Source organism: Podarcis tiliguerta, assembly GCF_965153285.1.
Source record: "Podarcis tiliguerta genome assembly, chromosome: 4".
Lineage (NCBI taxonomy): Eukaryota > Metazoa > Chordata > Lepidosauria > Squamata > Lacertidae > Podarcis > Podarcis tiliguerta.
In genome coordinates, this window is record NC_139537.1 from 73,785,467 (window position 1) to 73,795,095 (window position 9,629).

The window sequence follows — 9,629 nt, forward strand, 5'->3', positions numbered from 1 at the left end:
GATTCCAATGGTTTATAAGCCTGTGCAAGGCCACGTAAGGAAATGCGCCAGATTGCAAGGGTATGCTTCGTTGGGAAAGGCGGCTATTTCTCCCCCCCCCAACCCCCCCCCCCATCACCACCCAGCCTTCCATTTATTCAAGCTCCCAGCCCAGAGGAGTGATTTCAGGTATTGCCTGGGCTGTAGCCACTTCTCATCATGAAACCTGATCAAAGGGAGGAAAAATGTGGTTTATACTGGGGCTGAAGGTGATGGCGTTTTCCCTCTGAATTATATTTAATTGTGAAGAAGGAAAAGATCCCAGCATAATTGCAATCGGTTGTGTTTCTTCATTGCTCCTTTGCATGATGCCATTTGTAGACCAATGAGAAGCAAATGAGGGACAAACAGATCCCTCATCTCTTTTGTCCTGCACAGAGAGAAAAAACAACTTTATAATGCCTAGAGGGAGGATTATTCCTTTTCACAAAGGCTCATGGCTTCTGCTGAGGTCTGCAAAGGTTATTTTGGCTGGGGCTGATCTTAGCATCTTTCAAAAGAAAAAAGAAAAAGCTTGAATCAAACCCCAGCCAACTGAGCATTCTCAATATCAGTGTACAGTTGTACCTTGGTTCTCAAACACCTTGGTACTCCAACAACTGGGAACCCAAATATTGCAAACCCGGAAGTAAGTGTTCCGGTTTGTGAACTTTTTCTGGAAGCCGAACGTGCTCCATTTTGAGTGTTACACTTCCGATTTGAGTATTATGCTGAGGTCTGTCTGTTTTTTGGTATTTATTTTGCATTTTTGTTTTGGGGGCTCTTTTTTTGGCTTTGGTTTTGTGACTGTGTGGAACCCAGTTCAGCTATTGATTGATTGATTGATTGATTGTGTGACTGCAGTACATTGTTTACTGCTTTCATTTTATGGATCAGTGGTCTCGTTAGATAGTAAAATTCATGTTAAATTGCTGTTTTAGGCGTTGCTTTTAAAAGTCTGGAACGGATTAATCCATTTTGCATTACTTTCTATGGGAAAGCGCGCCTTGGTTTTGGAACGCTTTGCTTTTGAAACGGACTTCCGGAACGGATTAAGTTGTAGTGCTATTTTTCTAGAAAAAGAGGTGCCAGAACTCACCATGAACACCTCCCTTGTTCTCTTATAATGCCAACCTGAGAGGTGCTGAAACTGAGTTTCAGCAGTTCCAGCTGAAAAAAAGCCCCGTATCTATCTGTTTTTGGATATTCCTTTTGAGGTTATCAGCATTCACATGTGATGTGAATGTACATTCAACTAATTTCGTAGATATTCTGTTTGATCAATTGATCAATAGACAGATAGACAGAGAGTCATATGTTGAATCAGTGTATTCCCATCACAACTAGTTTGTCTTAGGCAGAAGGGCCTATGAAACAGTAAAAAAATATACACCCACATGTGCAATACCTTGTGACACAATTATAATATCATTGTGGCACACAAAAGTTCACCTCCATCCTTCGTAATTTCTTCCAGTTTCTTCTGTTGCTCTCTCTCTCTTTTTAATTCCTAAAGTGTAAGTAGGAAGCTGTGCATATCTGATGTAAGTGTGGGATTAATTATATCAAGGCTGACCTCTCTGTTTTGCTCTTATCCCATTTATCATCCAGTAAGAGGATCCTTTGCTTATTTCATTTAAAGAACTCTTCGCTTTGAACAATGCTGGAATCTATAAGGCAGAGTGTAAGCAAAAATAAAATCTCCTCTTGTCTTTGGGTCATGACCATATACATTGCATATGAACTGGCTCTTTTACCCCAGTGCATAAAACAACTCCACATGTTCCAGGGCTGCTCATTCTAACAGTAAGGCAAAAATGAACTGCCCGTGAAGGCAATTCTCCATTAGACCAAGTGGCAGGATTAATCCTTGATCCAGTACAAGCTATGCTGGTTCCTCTGGGGAATCTAGCAGTATTGCAGGTGGCAATTCAGAACGGTGGGGTGGCATCTAAAGGTTTTAAAAACAATTAAATTAATTAATTAGAGATTTTTTTTCTGTGGAGAACATCTTCCAATAATTTCCTAGAACTCCTTGCAACACTCACTTTTCACCTTTGCCTTCTGTGGTATTGAGGCTTTTGCATTGTTCTACTAAGTCACAGACATCACAAGGACAGAAAAGGCTTTCTCTGGGACAAATCAATAGCGTCTCTGAAGATATCCAAGGGGATATCATATACTCCTTCTGAAACACAGTTCCTACAGTTCATGAAGCCAACTCGACACTGATTTTTAGAGCTATTCATAAGTGTATTTAGTAGTAGGAACCCTTCTGCCAGGAAAAACAGCTGAGTTCTCCAAGTGCCCAATTTGGAAGGAGATATTCTACAGTTGCACAAGTCACTGGCCTAAAGCAGCTGATCTGTTACCAGTGCTTTGCACTTGAGGCAAAATAAAACATGTAACATCAACATATTAATATTATGATTGTTTTTTGTAGGAAGTATAACCAGACTCAGTGATTTTACTTGGTATGCTGAGATAAATTATGTCATAATTAACAAATAAAAACCTAAACTCCACACCAAATGAATATTATATGAGCCACTTGCAGTAGCCTAAAAGTCCACAATCAGGGACAAACCTGGAGAAAGCTGCTCAAAGAACAGACCCAAAGTTAAGCATCCCCAAAAGAGAGACATGATTGCATCCTGCCAAGTTTTAAAATGTATAAAACTTACTGAATTCACCAGTGCAAGATAATGATAATGACCACAAGCTTAAATTTTGGAGTTAGGGTGGGGAATAAGATTAGACAAATGTATGGAAAAGTAGGTGGCTATTAGTCAAATAATAAACTGAAATTAGTTCCATGTTCATCAACCATTTCCCCACAAGCCACTTTAAAATTCTTGAAGATCATGGCAGACCACTTAATGGCTTTTCTGCCCATTGTGGGAATGATTACGTGCTGTCAGCCACCTGAGTGAGGATTCAGGCCACTAGTGATCTGCAGACCACAGTCTGGGAAACCTTGGATTAGTCAACCAGAGCATCCATCATTAGAGGCAATAGACCTCTAATTTGTGGATGCTGGAGATCAACAAGGCATGGTTATTGCATCATGCCCTCCCATGAGATATAATATAAAAACAAAAATGGATCTCAGGGTGGTATACAAATAAGTTTCAGATTACTGTTACATTAGAAAACATAAGCAACAATACAATAATATTAAGAGGAATAAAGCCATTCAGCCACCTAAAAAATAACATCGTAATAGCTTGATCTAGCAAGGCCATTCAATATGTTCACCATATAACTCTCTTAACTACAAAACAATAATTCAAAATCAAACCTCCTTAACAGGAACCTTACCTTTGTCATAAATTTAGCAGGTGGCCTTAAGCAAGCAGCCACCTCTGTCATCCCCATTTTCCCATCTACAAAATGATGATCATGACACTGGCCTACCTTACAGGGTTACTTTTTGCATTTCTGCCAAGTTGACATATGTGTGAACAGGTTCAAACCTGTGGCCCTCCAGATGTCATTGGACTTCAGCCCACCGTTGTCTCTGTGATCATTGTCTAGGCTAGCTGGGGCTGATAGAGGTTGAAGCAAGCGACATCTGGAGGACCTTTGGAAAGTACAGAGACCTGGAGGAGGAAGTTGGAAGAGTGATGATCTTGCCCACTTCCTCTTTCAACTCCATATCCTTTTCACACATGCAATTTCTCCATTTTTGTGTCCCAGGGGGCAGACCTGAGGAAAGGGGGAGAGGAGATATTTGAAGTGGTGGCACCCACAGCATTCATTCAAGAATCCAGATGTGTTAACAGACCTACCCAGAACTCCCATAAGTTGAACCTGGTGTATACACTCTGAATGCAAAAGGGTACCATATCTTTTTTCATTTACAGATACAGGCCAGTATCTATTTCCCCTTTTTGGCGTGTTCAATGGACAAATTATTTTCCTTAAAAATAATTAATTGCCTTATATAACACCTAGATTTCATTTCTGCTTCATACTTTCCTGCACAAATAAACGTGCCGTTTTTTACTGCTGGGAAGACAGGTTTTGAAAGATGGCAGAACGTCAGCCCCTGGATGGTTGGTTTCATTTAACAGGGCTTCCCATGAATTTATGAACTGTTCCGTAAAATCTTCTGCCAGCATCGAATGGCAGTCTTTAGGCAGAAACCCAATGTGTGTTTAGCTATATAATAAACACAGTATTTACATGGTCTGTAGACTCCGTTAGGGAGGAAAATGGCCACTTTCTGCGTTTACATTCATTTTGTTCCTTCCACTAAATGAAATGTTGTACGTAGTTTGTGGGGCGGGAAAGTCCCCGCGTTGAGAAAGTTGTGTGCATTCATTTCAAAGTGTATTTTAACACAACCTCTGGTGGCTATCTGGTTTTTGCTTGCTGCATGGGTGACAAACAGTGCGGTTTTAGATATTGTTCCATGACTGTTAAAGGTGTCTCTGCGTCGTCGTTCTCTGTGTGTGGTGTTTCCCCCCACCCTCACCCACCCACGAGAATATTGGCGCACCTAAAGAAATTTTCCTCCAAACACAATCGACTACTTCATTTCTTAAGCAATAAACAGCAAGCAGGGGTGGTGCTGAATAAGCATTGCTTATATGGGATTTCTCTCCGAAAAAGCCCACTCGTTAGTCCCTATAACACTTCAGTTGATATTTCTGCAGTGCAAACACGATAGCGGGGAAATTAAGTTGCCCCAGCAAATTCAGTTTCAAAGAAATTTGTTATGAATAATATGCTGCAGCTGGTCTTAGAACATTGAATTTCTCCACCAAATAATATCTTAGAAATACCACTTCAGAAGAAATCAGCTCTAAATAATTGATAAATTGGGTTTGTTTAGAAACCTTTTGACCCTTGTAATAGAAAGTAAAAACACATTTCAGTTATTAAAGTCACATATATTCCCTCTGGTAGGGGAAGCTTTTAATTTTAAGCTGGGCTCTGTTGGGGCCATTTGATAAAGCTGGGGGGGAAAAACCTTTTCAACTGCTGCTGGAGGATTTGGGTCAACTTCCCTTGGGAAAATGGCAAAAGATAAATTTGTAGCTTTTCATTTTTAACACATAAGAAAACTTCAGAGATTTTAAACATCAAGACAGATTGAAACTGAAAGACAGACTTTTTTCTCTAGTTCTCTTCCCTCGCCCCCTTTTCATCTCCTTCCCCTTCCCCCTATAAAATAACTTTGCATTCTCTTATTTCTGTGCTGTTTTCTGAAATGCAGGGCTCTGATGGTTTGGCCTTTTTTTAACTTGTGGTACTTGAGGCCTTATAAACATTTTATTTTATTTTTAGAGCAGAAACTGTACTAACGGTGACTTTATCACCAAACAGTGCTTTTCAAACCTGATCACACCACAGGACTTCTCCACCCCATTCCCACAATGTGCCCCCCAAATCTACTCTGCAGGGGAGAGTTTTGGGATACTCCAAGGTAGATTTTTTGGGGGCGCTGAGGACGGAGGGAGGAGAGGAACCAGAATTCCAGTTCCACAAGTGGGCAGACATCACTGGGATGTCACCCTCAGTATTTTACTCTAGCTGAAAACCGAAATATCCATGCAAACAGATGTATTTTCCTGAAAGGGCACTCAGCAAGTTCAAGCAAGCCGGTCTTAAATGGAAACCAACCTGATTAAGATTTGGCATGTTTGCGACAGAAGTATCATTTTCATCTGCTTTCCCTTTCTTTCTTATTAATTCACAATAGTGCAGACCCAAGGAGCCAAAGTAGTTTCCTATTCCTCCCCCTCTTTTTTAATTAAGAAAAGGTAGCTTTTGAGAATGGAGGGGTATTGATGGGATTTTCAGAAGTGGTGTTAAGATGCTTTCTAGATGGGTAAGTGTGACGCTGGTGACTAGAGTGCAGAAACAAGACATCTTTTTTAAAAAAATCAAAATTACCTTTACATACATGTCTGATTATTCACTTTACAGTCATAGGAAATGCAGAAAAAAACAATCCAGTTGTTGTTTGTGAGATGTCCCAAGGGCTTAACGTTCTTGAAAACTATTCCATTCATAATTTCAATGAATTTGGGGCAGGGCTCCATTCAAATCAATAGCAGTAACAGTTGTTTGTTCTTGGACCATTTGTTAATTGGGCTGTAAGTGAATAGACACACAACTATAAACAGCAATGATAGATATTCCTTATATATGCATTAAACATCATTTTTAGCTACTACCCCTTGTATTTTGGAAGGGGCACAACCCGTAATGAAAGAGGTTAATCGTTTACAGTCAAAAGTTGAAACATACAGTTTTAGGGTCAAACTATATGTGATGCCAATCATGTAACTGATACTTTTATAATAAATTGTAGGTGCACCCCCCGGGACCCAGGGTCCTGAGTCACATCAGGGACTTCACATCAACAATTTTGTTTTTAAAAGCCAGTCAAATAATTTTGTGGAGAAGACATTGTCTGCCATTCCCCCCAGGTCACCTATTTTAGGATTCTCTCTCTCTCTCTCTCTCTCTCTCTCTCTCTCTCTCTCTCTCTCTCTGTGTGTGTGTGTGTATTTAAAAACATTCTCAATTGTTTTTCAGATTAAGAAGCAGGACTCAACATTAATTCTATTATTTCTAGACCATCCATCAATAAAAAGCTCTCTGGGTGGTTTACAAAATTATAATCGCATAAAATACACCAAAAATGAATATCAAAACTCATATTAAAAGAGTAACAATGCAGCCAGCATGAATGCAACTATCAAAACCCAGCATAATATTAGTATAAAACCAGCACAGCAAAAGTATAAAATCAGTATGAACATAGGCACTAAAACAGATTATTTAAAAAACAACAACAGGGAAAATAAATGAGGTCCTCAGTTGACACTGTAAAAGAAGTCTCTGGATAAAGCATTCCACAAACAATGAATCACCACTGAGAAGTTCCTTTCACTGGTGACTACCTGCCTTACCTCAATTGGTTGGGGGACCTGGAATAGGACCTCTGATGAAGAACTTCCAAACAGGTATGCTGTATATGGGAAGAGATGTTCCTTCTGGTAAACTAGCCCAAAGCCATTAAGGACTTTAAAGGTTAATGCTAGCACTTTGGGGGTGAAATGGACCAGAAGCTAGTGCAAAAGAATATATAGCACTCAGCATGAAGCTCATTCTGTAATGCACTCTTGATGCAGGTGTTGTGGGTAGCATTCATAATGCCATATGCAGAAACTTACCAAGAAATGACAACAGGAATAAAATGTGCATGAATAAAATGTACAGCTCCTGCAAGGAATAACATGCAAAAGATTTGCCCCGGTATATTGATCGTCCAAGATTAACATAGATCTGTCAGAATTAGCAAGGGTATCTCTTGCTAAAGCACACTTAAACAATGAAGTGTTCCACAACACCTTAATGCAATAAATTAATGACATGTAAATTGCACTTTGCACTTTGTTCGGATGTCACAGAAGTTAATAACAGCTAATTTTCCTACAATGTATGGCTTAATTCAGAAATTCTCTTTGTTAATTCTTGGTTATGGTGAAGTTACAAGAGGCGAACAGACAGTCAGAAATTTTCTGTTGAATGGAATGATGCAGAAGGTTTGATTAGCAAAAATAGTTAGGCATGGGCAATTGACTCATTGTTCATCCATCCCTCCATCCCTCCAGCTGCCTCACACACTACACTGGTAGATATGATGGTACTACCCCAGCTTCACAGATAACCCACCATACCTAGGGGTCCTTAAGGTAAACATATGTATCAGACCCATGCCTGCAAAGTAATGCCTACCCACCCTGATGATAGCTCCTTGTAAACAGATGGACTTCTTTCGGTTCAGCACTTGTACATTGAGTATGGATGAATTTCACACACTGTACAGTTGTAACTTGGAAGTCAAATGGAATCCGTTCCGGAAGTCCGTTCGACTTTCAAAATGTTCAAAAACCAAAGCGTGGCTTCTGATTGGTTGCAGGAAACTCCTGCAGCCAATTGGAAGCCGTGGAAGCCCCGCCCCCGCCGGACATTTGGCTTCCAAAAGAACATTCAAAAACCGGAACAGTCACTTCCGGGTTTCAATCTTTTGGGAGCCAAAACGTTCGAGAACTAGGCTGTTCAACTTCCAAGGTACGATTGTACTGCTATTTGTTTATAATTTAAGATATTAATAACCCACCTCTCATCCTAGTACCTCAAAGCAGAGAACAACATTTTGTTTAAAACCAAAATCCAGAAAACAAACATGAGAGCACTTAAAAAAGAAATCCAGCTACTTTTAGAGAGCTTGAAATGCATTGCAGATTGACTCAATCAGGGGATGCTAGGAGAGTGTGGATTTTACCACCACAAGAATGAAAAGGATACTGGACACTTCCCTGTTTCAGAAGGCAAAATCCCAGGGCCTAGAGCCCTGCTGTAGCAGATCCTACCAATTTATCATTTGGTGGATCCACTCCCACTAACTGCCCCCTATTAAATATAGTGCACCCACCTGACTGTGCACCAATTACACAAATTTATACAATTTATACAATTTACCACAGGCTATTGTGCGGGGGACTTGTGTGAGGGAAAACTTACTGATTGTTGAAACAAACAAGAAAAAAATTATTGAACAGAAAGAAGGTTAGGAAACGTGGGTTAGGAAATGCAGTCTTTCGGGTAGAAGTTAACTTACTTTAGCTAACTATAAGTTGTCTCAGGCTTAAACACTGTGTTACAGTTTACCTTCTCTAAACCTCTCTTGACTCAAAACCAGTTGTTATATTTCAGTTTCTGTTACAGTGGTACCTCAGGTTACAAACGCTTCGGGTTACAAACACTTCGGGTTACAAACTCCGCTAAACCAGAAGTAGAATCTCGGGCTGAGAACGGAAATCGTGTGGCTGCAGCGGGAGGCCCCATTAGCAAAAGCGTGCCTCGGATTAAGAACGGTTTCAGGTTAAGAACAGACCTCCAGAACAAATTAAGTTCATAACCCGAGGTACCACTGTACTTAGTTATGATGGTTTAAAATACTTTTAACACCATACAGCTTCCTTCCCTGATTAATACCTTGGTTCATGAGTGAGGGAAACTTTTCCTCAGTTACCCATTCTCTGAGCAATCCCACACCTGAGGTATTTCAAAAGGGCAGACCCAGAGGATCACTTCACCCCCTGTTACTGGGTTGGGAGACTTCTATACCTAGAAGAACTTTCCCCTCCTGGGTAGAATGAGACCCGGGTAGCCTGAATTCTGCCTCTTCCCAAACTCTCCTGTCTGTATACCTTACCCAGAACCTCAACACAGTCTCCCTATCCAAGATGTGAGGCTCTGTCCTCTTGCTTAGGATAGTCTCCTCAGTGTGGATGTTTAACTTAACTCAGAACCAGTTCTCCCTCATTCAAATCCGATCTCTCTTATCTTAAATCAAGTCCTATCTCTCAACCTGAACTTTAGCCTTATCTCAAAACCAAACCCATCCATCTCAAATCAAACCCTATCTAACACTCTCCCTAACTGTCCCTTTTATTCTCCCTCCCGAAGTGCTGTTCCTCTCCCTTCGGTGACTGGCTGGCTTTGTAGCCAATCAGCGAGAGGCTCCAGCACTCTGGAGGGGGGACTGCATCACCGGACTCTGGTCTGGCTCTGCTGTCCGTCAC

General features: G+C 40.6%; 1 long non-coding RNA gene across 1 annotated transcript; it reads right to left on the minus strand.

Annotated features, from left to right (window-relative positions):
• Positions 1-4,955: 4,955 nt before the first annotated feature.
• Positions 4,956-7,006, minus strand: LOC310676571. Its single transcript, XR_014510623.1, has 3 exons — positions 6,948-7,006; positions 5,933-6,123; positions 4,956-5,033 (listed from the first exon to the last, which is right to left on the minus strand). It is a non-coding gene; the product is annotated as an uncharacterized lncRNA (long non-coding RNA).
• Positions 7,007-9,629: the final 2,623 nt, after the last annotated feature.